The sequence below is a fragment of the Meles meles genome, chromosome 7 (assembly GCF_922984935.1).
Source record: "Meles meles chromosome 7, mMelMel3.1 paternal haplotype, whole genome shotgun sequence".
Lineage (NCBI taxonomy): Eukaryota > Metazoa > Chordata > Mammalia > Carnivora > Mustelidae > Meles > Meles meles.
The window spans coordinates 36894565-36910814 of record NC_060072.1 but is presented as its reverse complement, the minus strand read 5'-3'; the positions used below and the strand labels follow the sequence as shown (position 1 = coordinate 36910814).

At 38.4% G+C, this 16250-nt stretch overlaps 1 pseudogene; it reads left to right on the top strand.

The window, feature by feature from the left end:
- Nucleotides 1-1680: 1680 nt before the first annotated feature.
- Nucleotides 1681-2147, top strand: LOC123947513 (annotated as a pseudogene).
- The last annotated feature ends 14103 nt before the right edge of the window (nucleotides 2148-16250 follow it).

The window sequence follows — 16250 nt, the reverse complement described above, 5'->3', positions numbered from 1 at the left end:
TCAACATCCTCTGAAGAGATTTGTCATTTCTCCTCAATTTGTAGAAGTTCTAAAAATAAAAAACTATTTTCTAAGTTTTGCAGCTTTGATATGTTGGAACAGCAACACTGTGCTGAAGTGTTGTTTTCTACTGCTCTTATTTGGTCAAACTAGCTCCGTGCTTCCAGCCAGTGGGACGACTTCACAAAAGGATTAAAGAAAGAAGAGGAGAAAGAGAAGGAAGGGGAAAGAGAAGAATAATAGGAGGAGGAGGAAGGGGAAGAAAAAGCAAAAACACTCTTTCCTTTCAAATCCCAGGACTGGAAAGTGTGAGTGTCTACTTTTACCTTTGGCCGCAATGTCATTTTTCCGAGGATATCCACATTGAGCTACACTCAAAAGTGCCTCACCTCTGTTTAACAAAATGTGATCTTGCTATGGCATGAAGTGTCATAATAAAAATATATAATTAACACTAATAGTCCAATAATGCATTTGACAATATTTCATTCTAATTTAATAATCTAGAAAAACATATATTTGAAGCTCCAATTTAACACTGCTTGGAAAGTTTAATATGAGGCTCCATTATTGTCTTGATATTTTAAAATTCCTTTCAGAAGCATTATTTGAAATGGGTGCAGAAGTATTTTATATGGTAAGATATGTAAAGAAAAGTAATTTGTATCATTTTTCCCATTAGAAGCAATTTAAATGAATTTCTAGAATTGGTAAGTCTTTATGTACCATTGATTCATTCATTCAAAAAATATTCATAGAGCTTCTACCAAGTGTTGGGAACGGGGGATATAAAGAATGTCCTGCTCTTACAGTTTCCTTTCTTGTGAGGAGATAGTCAATAACCATACAAATAAACATAGAATGTAATCTCAGATAGTGATATACAGTTCAAGAAAATTATAGCATGTTAAGGAAATACTTTAAGTTAGCCACGAAAGGTTCTGGGAGGTGATATCTGAACAAAAGACAAATGAAACAGAGGAATAGAATATTGCTGAAGAAGGTTCCAGAATGACAGAACACAAAGGGAAAGGACTAAGAGGTGGGCATGGATTCAAATAACAACACAACAGTAAGTTTCACTTTTGTCAAATAAGGATATAAGACCTGAAAATTATAAAACTTTTGAAGGCAGCCCTACAGTTGGCCCAGTTTAATCAAAAACTTTGAGAACTATCTATATTCTCCTGAAAAAGCAAATAGCAAAAGTTAATTTTATTTCAATTACTTTGAGGTGGTCATGAATTTTCAAGGCCATGTTCCTGCACATGCAAATTAAATTTTCTGTTTCTCTATTAACTCATTTTCTTCCTCATTTTGAATCAACATTTTACCGATGGAGAAAACATAATAATTCAATTTCAAGTGAGTAAAGTTATTTCAGACCCTTTCCTTCAGTTAAAGAGATTCCAGAAGACCTACACAACACAGGACATGGAGGTAGGAGGCTGAAGGTAGAGGTAGGAAATAGAAATCTGTTTTATTTTCTCATCTATTAAAGTTCAAAATCCCGGTGGGTCTAGTGGTATGTTCTTTTCACTATACTAGCGACTGCTGAGGGATTCTGCCTTCTCACTGAGTCAACAACCACATAAGCCACGGTTGTTTTCTGCTCTGTCATCACCACAAGATCCTCTAGGTCTTCATCTTTCTCAGCCACAAAAAGAAAATAATGGGAAGATGGCACCGAAAGCTAAGAAGGAAACCCCTGCCCCTCCCAAAGCTGAAGCCAAAGCAAAGGCTTTGAAGGCCAAGAAAGTGGTGCTGAAAAGCGTCCAGTCACAAAAAAAGAAGATCCGCACATCACTTATTTCCGAAGACCCAAGACTCTGCGTCTCCGAAGACAGCCCAAATACCCTCGAAAGAGCACCCCCAGGAGAAGCAAGCTTGATCACTATGCCATAATCAAGTTCCCCCTGACTACTGAGTCAGCCATGAAGAAAATAGAAGACAACAACACAGTTGTGTTCATTGTGGATGTCAAGGCCAACAAGCACCAGATCAAACAGGCTGTGAAGAAGCTCTATGACATTGATGTAGCCAAGGTCAACACCTTAATCAGGCCTGATGGAGAGAAGAAGGCATACGTTCGACTGGCCCCTGACTATGATGCTTTGGATGTTGTCAACAAAATTGGGATCATCTAAACTGAGTCCAGCTGGCTAAATATAAATACAGTTTTTTTCATGATGAAAAAAAACCTGAGGGTTTTGAAGGGTCAGGGGTGGGAGGTTGGGGGAACAGGTGGTGGGTGATGGGGAGGGCACGTTTTGCATGGAGCACTGGGTGTTGTGCAAAAAGAATGAATACTGTTAACGCTGAAAAAATTAATAAAAAGGGAAAAAAAAATAATAATGGCTGCTTCCCATATCGCATGAGGACATGTGTAGACCAAAGATGCATCCCCAAAGCTCCTTTCAAAGAACTATTTGGACTCCAGTTGTAGGAAGTGTGGTTAGCAGACCACCTCTCGCTGCCAGCCACCTTTTAGTCTGCCTCACCAGCAGTGCGCTGTCTTGCCTGTGCTCATACACACTGCTGGGTGGCTCATACCAATGAAAACCAAGATCAGGGCCCACAGACCAGCCATTTCAGCGAAGCCAAAAAAAACTCTGATTGGCTATTCTTGCTCCAAAGTTTCCCTTGAGTTTGGTCAAGGCTGTATCACAGCTAGACTTCTGTCCTGTCCTGTTTCTTTCCCCCTTCCCTTCAAAGATATTAAACCCCCCAAAAAAATCTTGTATCCCAAACTCTGCCTCAGATCTGCTTCTGGAGAATCTCACCTACAGTAAAAAGGTTTACTTCAATTTAATGAGCCTACTGTACACTCTTCTGCCCAGGTGTCTGCTATGGTTATGCCTGCTCTATTTTCTCACATTGTGGATATCAGAGGGGTGTGCCATTCTGCTACCCAGGCAACCAGGTGGAAGATGAATCACAAGTCCCCTCTAATCTCCCATCTTCAAACTCAGTGGGGTGGAGGGGGCTTCAAGTTTTTACCACCCAACTTGGAACTAATCCCAGAATGAGATCCAAAGCATAAGGGTCCTTCTCAGTGGCCCAAGCCATTCATTCTCCTACACTGCTGTCTTCTCCAACTCTTCTCTCCCCTTTGTACTGTAGCTATAAAAACTGATTTAGCAAATGTTTTCCTACAATGTAGTCTGATGTCTGGATCATGGCTTTTTGTCTAAGTTTAAAAGTAAGAATTCATACCATTTATTCCATGTTCTAGGGAAAACTAAGCCACTCCCTCCCACCAAAAAAAAAAAAAAAATGATGTATGAATCAGGTTTAGCAGCCTGCACTAGTGAGAAGGGGGAAGGTCACAGAGTAAAAGTAAATTAAAAAAATAAATAAAAACAAAAAAAAGTTTCCTTTTTTCAGATATTATTTATTTGAGAGAGAGTGAGAGTGAGAGAGCACAAGCAGGGAGAGCAGAAGAGGGAGAGGGAGAAGCAGACTCCCCACTGAGCTGGGAGCTTGACGTGGGGCTCGATGTCTGTACCCTGAGATCATGACCTGAGCCAACGGCAGACACTTAACTGACTGAACCACCCAGGTACCCCAAAAAACCATATATTTCATATGAGATCTGACCTCTATCTCTTTGGAATAGGCACATGACCCATACATGATCAATCTAAGCCCTTCCCTAGGATTTTTAATAACTGGAGCATGAGATGGGATAAAGAGTTTTTGATACCTAATGAATAAATTGCAAGGAACTCAAAAAATTGCTCTATCCTGCCCCTATACATAAAAAGCTCATCTGCATGCCAAAATACAGAGAAGGCCAAGATGACAGATTTAACAGCTCAAACAAAACCATCCTGATGGCTTTCAGGCCACTGACTTAGTACCTCTGGACCCCAGAATTGTCCTCACTCTGTCTTTCTGAAGCTAATGTTTTACTCTGCCTCAAACTCTGAAAACTCTATCAGAATCCCTCCAATATTGTTTTTCCATGAGCTGCTATATCTTGGGGCTCATTATATGCAAATAATATGCTTTACAAAATTACATTGGAACACTGAACTGCATATTGAGGACTGTTGGCCTATGAATTATACCACAATTACCCAAGAGTTGTTCCCATTCTACCAAAACACATGTATGGGGCACCCGGGTGGCTCAGTGGGTTAGAGCCTCTGCCTTCGGCTCAGGTCATGATCCCAGGTCATGATCCCAAGGTCCTGGGATTGAGCCCCGTATCGGGCTCTCTGTTCAGCAGGGAGTCTGCTTCCTCCTCTGGCTCTGCCTGCTTCTCTGCCTACTTGTGATCTTCCTCTGTCAAATAAATAAATAATTAAAAAAACACATGTATGCGCATGCATGTACGTGCGTGCGCACACACACGCATACACACACAACCCACAAAGGATTCTGGGTCAAGGAATTATCTGAATGGCAACTTAATCAACTTAATATGTATTCCCAACTCAGGAAACCATTTTAGCATGTTTATCCCGGGCCATTTGTAACAATATCATTTGTATATAAGATCTAAGCAAGATGTGCTTGACTGTCCTAGAGTTGAATATTATATCTACTTCCTTAAGGGAATCCAAACATTCATGAAAAAAAAATTAGTATTATAGTAAAGCACTTAGAAATGAAAACCTTCAATGATTCCAGAGATCTTTGGTTCTTATTGGTTCTATTGGTAATAGATGTCAATCCTTGACATCACCCAGTCTTTTGTACATATCTCCTGAAAAAGACTGCCTAATTTTAGTGATTCCTGATGGCATCATATATTCTCCAGATTCAAATTTCACTTTAAAAATTTTGTCAGATGCTTGAGATTGAGATTGATGGACCTAAATGATCATGGCTTCCTTGGAGGCCCAGAAGATCTCTAAATGTTGGCTCTTTGCCCTGTTCATATAATTCTTAAAGGAACTCAGCCTAAGAGAATACAAAGATTCTCTCTATGTGAGTAATGAAACCTCAAGAACCACATTTAATGTGGATGTCTTTACTAGGAGTGTGGGGATATATCACAAAATAACAAATGGAACTAACTGCTACAGCTTAGAACAACTCTGCACAATTACATAGTTAAATGGTGATAAAAATAGTAATCATCGTTCTTTGTATATGTCAACTCCAAGATCATAAATAAGCCAAAAATCCAACCCAAAACCTAAATATCTAAACCAGATATCTAGTCTAAAAGCAAGAATATCTGACCATGCTGGAACTGTTAATCCCTAAAAATAGCTTTAGCCCTATTTTAGAATAAGAAATTCATCATCACTCAGCCTACCTTGAACGTCACCTTCCTTACCTGACAGCAGCACAAACTGGCCTAATGGCACATCTGACTTACTGATAATCATATTAACTCCTATTTGTGTCCCTAAACATACTCAATTATCGGTATGCTTCTATATGTGCATTTTTGTGTATATGTTTCTTCAGTGAAGGCCCATGCCCATCTACTTTGGTGTGCCCAGGATTACCTGGAGCCATACTCTCCACAATGTCTCTCTGGACTTTTCTCTACCCTTATTTGCCATCTGGTAACTCAACAGGTCCTAAGTGTGGTGTGATGTCTATGCCTAGATGAAAGACTACTCTGAAAAATGCCAAGGTGTTTCCCAGTCTTCATACTAACAAACATGGCACAACCATAGGAGAATGTATCAATGACCCTAATGACCTTTGTGCCAATCTTGTCATCATGGACTCTCGACAAAGTGGATTGTTGATATATGGCTTGAAAGTCAACTTTATAGTCAAAATGTTCTCCATTTTCAATGACAGACCTGAATATACAGCCTCACAAAGTAGGTAATTAAGATTATAGGACATGGTCATTTTCTATTTCTGAAAGGGTCTCATAAATAACACCAAAAGCTTACTTTTTTTTTTAAAGATTTTATTTATTTATTTGACAGAGAGAGACCACAAGCAGGCAGAGAGGCAGGCAGAGAGAGAGGGAGAGAGGGAAGCAGGCTCCCTGCTGAGCAGAGAGCCCGATGCGGGACTCGATCTCAGGACCCCGAGATCATGATCTGAGCTGAAGGCAGCAGCCCAGCCCACTGAGCCACCCAGGTGCCCCCAAAAGCTTACTTTTAATATCACAATGCTTATAATTTCTACCCAGTACTGGAACATAAATGATGGTCACTAAAAATAGTAATTATAATCATAGCAATTTTAATTTGAAATATTCTGCTGGGGTGCCTGGGTGGCTCAGTCAGTTAACTGTCTGCCTTTGGCTCAGATAATGACCCCAGCATCCTGGGATAGAGCCCCACACCGGGCTCCCTGCTCAGCATGGAGCCTATTTCTCCCTCTCCCTCTGGTGTTCCCCCTGCTTATGCTCTCTCACTTGTTCTTTCTCTCTATAAAATAAAATAAAATCTCTATAAATATTTACTAACTGCTGAAAATATGACAGCATGCTAGGATATAGAGAATCAATAGTGAGGGAATAATTTGGGTGCCTACTATCCTGGCAAAAATGACCAATATATTACTAAGTACATATAAACTTGATTTTTCTGACACAATAAAGAAAACAGAAAGTACAGGATGCTAGAGAAGCATGTAATCGGAATGCATACTGGAGTGGGGTGGGATAGGGAAGTACCAAGAGAAGCTCCCTGCAAAAAGTGAAGCTTAAATTGAAGCCTAAAAATTAAGCAATAATCAAAGGAGTTGGTGTAAAGGGAAGAGATAGGGAAATAATCTGAGCTCCAAGCAGAGGAATCAGAATAATAAAAAGGCTGGGGGTGAAAAAACCCCTGACAAACTTGAAGGAATTAAGGAAGTTCATTCTGGCTGTACAAAAAAGACACATGAGAAGGAGAGAACTGGATTGGGCTGCCTAGGTGGCTCAGTCAGTTAGGCATCTGCCTTCTGCTCAAATTGAGACCCCAGGGTCCTTGGATTAAACCCCATGTCAGGCTCTGTGCCCCTTTGCCCCTCCCCTGGATTGTGCGTGCGCATCTGGGTGCGCGCTTTCTCTCTCTATCTCTCTCTCAAATAAATAAATAAAATCTTTTTAAAATTTTATTTTATTTATTTATTTGACAGACAGAGACCACAAATAGGCAGAGAGGCAGGCAGGGAAGCAAGGTCCCCACTGAGCAGAGAGCCCAACTCCGGCCCGATCCCAGGATCCCGGGATCATGACCCAGGTCAAAGGCAGAGGCTTTAACCCACTGAGCCACCCAGGCACCCCAATAAAATCATATTTAAAAAGAAGAGAACAAGATGGGCAAATAAGGGACAAATAATGAGAATCTGTGAAAGACATGTTAAGAGAATTAGAATTTATCCCAAGAGTAATGGAAAATAATTGAAGTTTTTATGCAAAGGTATACGAAGATTTGTGATTTAGAAGGAAAATAAGAACACAAAACATTCTTCATCACTGCCATAACAACCTCTACTGTTTTTTGAATCCACCTTCTTTTGCCCATGAATGCAGATCCATTTCTTGTAATATGGTAAACTAGAAATTCTAAAAGCCCTTAAACTACAAAACTCCTAAGTACATACTAAGTAAATATAGGAAATGTATTTTTTTAAAATACAGCACAGGTTTAGAAGTAACATTTCAGTGAAATTTGGGGGGGCGGAGCAAAGACTAATTCAGAAGTGAAGAGTGAACTGAAATCTAGAACTGGAAACACCAAGTTGCTGGTACACATGGGTGGAGTCTTGGGAAAAAGACTTTTTACCAAGAGCCTTACAGATTTCCTGCTTTGAGCTCTTGCCCCTCCTCCATAAAACTAGACCTGTTAAAGGAGGCATCTTCATCCAAAATGATAAGTTATAAAAATGCACCCATCTCCCACCAGAGAAATGGATTGGATACTGTTCTGCTCTGGCTCTATAATAGGAAAACAAATCTTTGCCAATAATTTGTAACCACAGGCCTGACCTCAGCCAAATTTGGTGTTTGGATTCCCACTGGTTGCTGGGCCCAAATCTCCAAAGCTTAGCAATTAATATAAAATGTTGCCTGGGAGATGGTTAATTCTTAAGATTCTTGGTAGAACTAAATATAAAATCATTACTAAAAGATACACCTTAAATCCCATTAACAGATTGCCTACTGAGGATAAGCAATCCAAAATTAAAAAGCACAGAAGGAAACCACCACTGAGAGCAAGAATCAGCAGATACTATAAACAGCAGGTAAGACACCTATAACTTCAGATAACATAACAATCTCATAGAAAATACTAAATAGGGACACCTGGGTGGCTCAGTTGGTTAAGCAGCTGCCTTCAGCTCAGGTCGTGATCCCAGCATCCTGGGATCGAGTCCCACATCGGGCTCCTTGCTCTGCAGGGAGCCTGCTTCTCCCTCTGACTCTGCTTGCCACTCTGTCTGCCTGTACTCGCTCTTTCTCTCTCTCTCTCTCTCTCACTCTGACAAATAAATAAATAAAATCTTAAAAAAAAAGAAAATACTAAATATATTTAAATGCTTAAATATGTAAATACGGTATTAGAAACATGGAACTAAAAAAATCAGAAAAAGACAGACAGATTTGGAAAATAATTAAATACAATTTCTAGAAATTAAAAATGTAATAGAGAGTAAAAACAGAAAATTAAATGAAGCTGAAAACATGATTAGTAAATTGTTAGTGCTGAGAAAATTACCAAGAAAATGATGACCATATACAAGAACCATGATTAATACAGGGGACATAAAATCAAGGTGAAACAAAAAAATATTTGATCATAATAACATGGAACATGCTGGGGGGAGTTATTAAAGAGAAAACATTCTAGGTAAGTTATATTTGGGGGGAAGTAAGCAGAAATTCTGATTTCTTTAAACTTTGTTAAATATGTATGTTAAAATTTTAAGGGTAACACTTACAGGAAAATGGACAATCTCCCTTCAGTGGAAATACATAATTTCAAAATGAATAGAGAGAGTAAAAGCAAAATAGATTTAGTAATCCAATAGAATACATAAGAAGGAAGTAAGCATAGGAAATATAGCATAAAATCAAATGATGGAAATAAAAATTAACAATAACTACAATAAATATAAATGTAATTTTAAAATACCTAAAACATATGGACCCCAAACAATTGCAGACAGAAGGTTAGAAAAAAGATAGCAAATACTATAGCAAAATGCTGATCAAAAGAAAGCTGGCATAAGATAACAGGATTTATGGACCAAAAAATATATGTATATAAAAATACTGTTATGCAAAAAAAAGAGTGAATGAATAATAAAAAGATTCACCAGGAAGGCATTATAATTATAAACTGAATGTGTACGTACCTAATAACATAACTTTAGATCATTCTAATTGTCATAACAAACTTATAAACTAGGTGCTATTATTATGCACATTCTACAAATGGAGAAACTTGGACACAAAGAGAGGTAAGTAATTTGCCCAGAATCACACATCTAGCATGTGATAAAGCTGATATACCTATTTATACCACAGTCACTCAAGATTCAAAAGATCATAAAACTATAGTTGAAACATAAGAGCTGAAAACAGCTTTATTTTATGAAAAAGCAGCAAACTCTCTATTGATATTTTAGATGAAAAGTAGAAAATGAACATATGCTTCCTGGATATCCAGCTGCTAGTTGACCTGAGAGGATTAGTGAAGTCCTTCCCCTCTGCTCCTACAGTAATTATCTCCAATTCTCCTCTGGCACTTTAATGTTGCCTCATTTGATTAATCTCCTTAAATACATTACAGGGTCTTTGAGTTCAGAAGTCATGGCTTAGAATTGTTCACTGCATCCAGAGCACCTGAGAGTATATATTAAACCTTTATATATAATATATATATATTATATATATTTTTATATCTATTTATATATATATATTTATATATATAAAATATATATAATATATATATATTTTTTATTCCATCCAATGTCTGACAAGTAGTAGATAGTCAATAAATGCTAGTTCCCTGAACTTCAGAATAGGGTGGGAAGAATGAGTTTAGGAGTCAGCCAAACAGGTTTGAATACCTGCTTCTGCTACTTCTTGTCTATGTGACCAAAGTCAATTTTCTCTAATTTCTCTGGGATGTGATTATCCCTTCAGTTACCAGTCCTACAGTAATACCTATCTTACTGCTGTATGCATTAAGTGAGAAAGTGTATGAATACAGACATATAGTAGGTGCTCAATAACATTAGTTATGCTTTCCTTCCATTAGATGACTGATTTTATATGGTCTTGATCCTAGAGTTTTATATATGTCAGGGTCCTCCAGAGAAACAGAACCAGTAGAGGCTGAGAAGTGCCACAATCTGCCCCATGTACACTGGAGATGCAGGAAGGCCAGCATTGTAGTTTAAAGGCTGAAAACCAGGGCACCTGGGTGGCTCAGTGGTTTAAAGCCTCTGCCTTCCATTCAGGTCATGATCTCAGGGTCCTGTGATCGAGTCCTGCATCAAGTCCTGCATCGGGCTCTCTGCTCAGCAGGGAGCCTGCTTCCTCCTCTCTCTCTCTCTGCCTCTCTGCCTACTTGTGATCTCTATCTGTCAAATAAATAAACAAAATCTTTAAAAAAAAAAAAAAAAAAGGGCTGAGAACCAGAGAGTAAACTATGGATTCCAGGTCCAAGGCCTGAGAACCAGAAGCATCAAGGGCAAGAGATGACTGATGATCCAGCTCAGCAGTTAGGCAGAGAATGAATTCATCCTTCCTCTGTCTTTTAACTCAATTCACGTCTTCAGTGGATTGAATGATGCTCACCCACATTGGGAAGGGACATCTGCTTTATTCAGTTCACCAATTCAAACATTAATCTCCTAGCAACACCCTCCTAGACATACCTAGAAATAATGTTTAAACAGCTGTCTGGGCTATTGTGGCCCAGGCATGTTGACACATAAAACTAACCATCATGAGTTTATCACAGACATCAGATCTGGAGTCAACAGAAGTATTTGTTCTTAAATTTTTTAGAGTACAAAATGTAAAGCATAGATCTCATCAACAGTACAGTCTGAGAACATCAAGAGAGTTCATTAACACCAGCACAATTTTCTGAAACACAATTTAAATGGATAGGATCTAAATTCAGAATGGATAAAAATAGTTATTGTGGCCACTACCTTTTAGCAAATTGAAGCTACTTAGACAATAATAAGCAGCTCAGACAGAAAACAAGTACTTCAAAAAATTTTAGAGGAATAAGATACTAGAGAAGGCATAGTATAATGCAGTCAGATGAAAAGCACAGTACCAAAAATACTCCCTTGTGAGCTGCAACCAGGAGTAGGGGTTTTCTCTGTGTGTATCTATTTTAATGAGGTACATTAGGCAGACAAAATTGGGCTGTCTATACTACATATTCTACAAAAGCAACCTCCTTGAATAAGAAAAAAATATATCCATTTTTTTCAATCTGGATTCCTCTAGGCTGGACCTTCCACAGCAAAACCATAGATTTTATTCTGAAAGAATAAACTGCCCTTGTAATGAAAGAGTAGGGTCCTCAGGCACTGAGCTTTCTGACCTCTGTACCTTTAGTCAGACTCAAAGCCTAAAACCAAATCCAGGATAGATTATAAACTCCTGTGAAAAACAGAATTTAATCTATTTTATAAAATGTTTTGGCACTAATGCTCATGTCTGATACATCTTTACCTCCAGTACCCTGGCATCATATGTAGTAGGATTGATTGTTGCCTCAATGTATTAGCAAATGAATCCAAAACAGAGGCTTAAAAATAAACCTCTATACTCACACCATTTGAAATTCAAGTCACTAATATGACATTGCATATCAACTATACTTTGAATGAATGAAATACAAATGAATACGTAAAAACTCATGTCTCAGTAAAGGACAGAAATCTTCGAATCCATCATGTCCGTTGATTTATCAACCTATATAAACACTTCTCTTTGATGTAAATAACTCTATTTTTCCTAGATTGATCACACATTCCAATTTTCCCCTCTTTAAATATACTTCCACCAAAGTAGAAGACAATACTATTTACATGTGGAACCCCTAGCTCAATGGTACTTGACGACTCTCTCCTAGTACCCAATAACAAGTCATTTTGCTGTTCACAACTTGCAGAGGTTGCTATGCAACCATAATGAGAAAGAGAAATTTCAAGAAACAGAACACAGGCACATGAATTAAGGTGTTAGAATAAAATTAGTTGAATGTGTACATGTATGTGTAGGCAAATACTGTATAAATTATCAGACAGTAATGAGCTGAGAGTATAAAGCAGTTTTTCTGTGAGAGGGGGAAAAAAGGAGCCAGAAGAAGCAGTTTTTCCAGTGAGAAGCTTACAAAGTCCTTTCAGTTAATTAGGTCTATCATTTAATTTGATCACTCAAACCACAGCATAGGCATACGGCAAAGACAAAAGAACAGTGGGTGGACAGTTAGCAACTAAATTGGGCAGGCAGCACACACCAGTATAACTTTTTTTTTCTTCTTCTATTTTGGGTAGGAAGAACATAAGAATATATAGAAGGAGAGTTTGTACTAAATCATGTGTGACAGTCATTGTAACAAGATGGAATACATGATATTCAGAACCTCACACTTTTGCAAGAATGCAAGCAAAAATGAAAGATACACTAGAAATATATGTAAACACAGCCTATGTGATCTACAAAGGCGAAAGCACAAAACAGAGATATTCAAATAGAGGTTTTTCCCTCCTACTGAAGTAGTGGCAACTCCCAATGACCTTTCTCCTGAAAACCCCCAAAGCTTTATGTGCTAAAAAGATGATTTTAAGTCTTTCACACTGGGGAAACAGTAACATAAATGGGACTGTTTCTCTAAAATTAACTTGGGCAACTTCACTGCCTTTATCAATGCCCTTCAACTAAAGACCATCAGGCACACACCTGTAGCTGAACAAGTTAGGTTCATTACTCACTGAAGCAAGGGAAAGGATGTGTGGGAAAGGTGGGCCATTTTAGGAAGAGGGTGTTAGGAAGGATCTATGAGAGGATTTTGGCTTTGGTTGGGTGCTCTTGAGGAGAATCTAAGAAAGCAAGGATTCACTCTAGATGCTATAAGAAAACAGAGACAATTCTGTGGTTGGATATCTCAGTGAATCCTTTCAGTATAGATGCCAGGCCTGAGTGAGGCCTAGCGCTGTCACGGATGATGAAGCAGCAGTTTCTCATGTCAGCCAGAGAGGGGGATGTTTGCTATTTTGGGATGGCACAGTGACCTTGTTTCCTGTGTGCCTAAAAATTCATGACATGGTCTCATGGTCTCAGAATGGCCTCATCTTGTGTTGGTGTTTGATGAGAATTGTTTATGCCCAAAAAGACAACCATTACACCATTAGGTATAAGTACCAGGCCAGTTTCGAATAACCCTGAAACCTAGAGCTATGTTAGACATTTCCCCATGGTCAAGAGCTGCATTTTTTCTTTCTCATTTCTTCTTGTTTGGGGAATACTCAATCTTGCACTTAAATGTGAAGTTGAAATGTACACAACAGACTGGGCTTGAGATCTCTGGTACCATGTTGGATTTACTAGTGGAGTCAAAAGGTTTACTGCCACATACTGTATGATCTTTTGCGTCCATTGTCACAGACCTGTTTTCTCTGGAAATCAACACAGTCTTCTGTCAGTTCAGTAGCTAGGCTGTCCTTATATAAACGACAAACACACCTGTACTGATGAAATTACTACAACAGCTGACATTTATGTAGTCCTTATTTCCCAAAGAGCTTTATATCATCTTGTCAGCTATTCCTCACAGAGAGGAGACTATAGATGACCTGAAGAACTCAGATGGTTTTCTGAAAAGCATACACTAGTAGAGTCAACACATGAAGTCAAGTTCTGACCTGAGGATCTAATCTTAAAATGTTCACCCTTAAATTAGTACAAACTAACATTTAACAGTGTGGTGTCTGAGAGAGCAGCTCTGAGATCAGGCCACTTCCATGGATTCCCAACTCTGCCATTTACTGCCTTTGTGACTTTGAGAAAATCATTTCACCTCTCTGTAACTCAGTTTTCACATCCGTAAAATAAAATGTTTCATAGTAGCTAGCTCACAGGTTGTTGCACAGATTAAACAACTCGGTACATAAGAAGGGTTTAGAACAATGCAGATCCCTCATTACCATTTATTAAGTGTTAGTTACTATTACGGGTTGAACTGGGCATCTCTCCCAAATTCTGATGTTGAAGCCTTAATTCCCAATACCTCAGAATGTGACTGTATTAAAGACAGACCATTAGGGCGCCTGGGTGGCTCAGTGGGTTAAGCCGCTGCCTTCGGCTCAGGTCATGATCTCAGGGTCCTGGGATCGAGCCCCACATCGGGCTCTCTGCTCGGCGGGGAGCCTGCTTCCCTCTCTCTCTCTCTGCCTGCCTCTCTGCCTACTTGTGATCTCCTGTCTCTCGCTGTCAAATAAATAAATAAAAATTAAAAAAAAAAAAAAAGACAGACCATTAAAGAGGCAGTTAATTATGCTAAAATGGGGCTCTGTATTTCTCTCTTATCCAACATTCTGAAGTGAGCAGCCTAGGTCAAAAGGTTGCCCTGCTCCGTGCCATCATTCAAAAACCTGGTCTAATCTGAACAGGGTCCTTATAAGAAGAGGAAATTTGGACACACACAAAAAACACCATGGATGCATGTGCTCAGAGAAAAGATAATGTGAGGTTAGAGCAAGAAGGCGGCTACCCACAGGCCAATGAGAGAGGCCTCAGAAGACCAAACACACTGACACCCTGATCTTGGACTTCTAGCCACCAGAACTTGAGAAAATAAATTTCTGTTGTTTAAGCCACTCACTCGGTGGTATTTTGTTATATCAGCCCTAGCAAACCAATGCTGATACAAATAAGTGTTAGCCATTATTAAGAGGCTGAACAATCCCAAAAATTTCAGTTGTAATTTCTTAAAATTTGTACATAAAGATATCAATGAGAACGTGAAATAAATTTTTCCATTGTTTAAAATAGTTAACGTCTCTTAGATTTTTTTAACTGTTGATTTTTTAAAGCTTCTCATACAGATTTTCCTTTCTGCCCTCACTGTACCATCTTAAATACTACTATAGTAAAAGTATACATTTATAACTTCATACATTCTAATGAGTATGTGCTAAAGTCCACATAGGGAGAATATAGGGACATTAGTCAAAGAGGACCAGGAAGATGATAAAGCCATAAACAAATCTGTAACTAAGCTGGAAATGAGAGCCAAACCAAGACCAGTCACAAGGAAAAGATGCCTTCTGTTTTGCTTTCAGTTTGGAAATTAGCAAAACCCAATAAAGATTCTTGTTATTGTCAACAGAACCTGTGTTGGAACAAGATCTTTGACTCCCCACAGCTACATAACTTAAGACTCCCAGAAAAGACTAAGCCTCTTCTGTCCACTCTGGACATAAAAGGTTACTCTCTACAGATCACTGAGAATGCTTAACCAGTTCTGATAACAAAAGTGTTCTTCCAATATTGGGATATCTGAGAACAGTTACTTCCCAGGAAGCCTCTCAACCAGGCAGTGTCAATGCTAGGTCACCTAAAACAAGGCCAGCTTCCTCACATGCCTGCAAATCTCTCTGTATCCCTTACTTTTCTTTCCTATTCTATGTCCCTTCTTCCCTCAAGCTCTGGACTCTGCTTCTATTTCCACTATACATCCTGGCACCTCACTCCATTATTACTTAGAAAACAAAAATGAACTTGGGGTCAGAGTGGCCATCTTTGAGAACTGGCTCCTCTATCTAGCAGCTATGTGTAATAGCCTAAGCTAGTTATTCCTTCTATCTCTCAGCTTACTCCTCTGTAAAATCAGGAAGTGTTGGCCAGAAAATAAATTAAAAAGAGGAATATATTGTATGGGAAAATATACAAATAATAAATACTATACAGGAAATATACATTAAATATATTGTATACAAAAATATATACAAGTAATATCCAGTATAAAGCAATATCCTGTATGAAATATATATTTAGAAAAATATACATGGTATACATTGCATTATAAAAAGCATCAATCAATAATTTTATATTTTTAACAGAATCTATGGAAATCGTCAGAGATAGAAAAAATAAAACAGAGAGGACACAGGCCATGGGATACTTCAGATTCTTTTAAATCGCAAGAGTAAACATATCCAACAACACATAAAGAAACTGACCAAGTTGAGTTAAATGTCTCTTACAAAATTGCAATGTATGTATGTGTGACAAGACACCAACCCCACTCTACTTATGGTAATAGCAATATAATAAGAAAAAGCACAGGTAAATACAG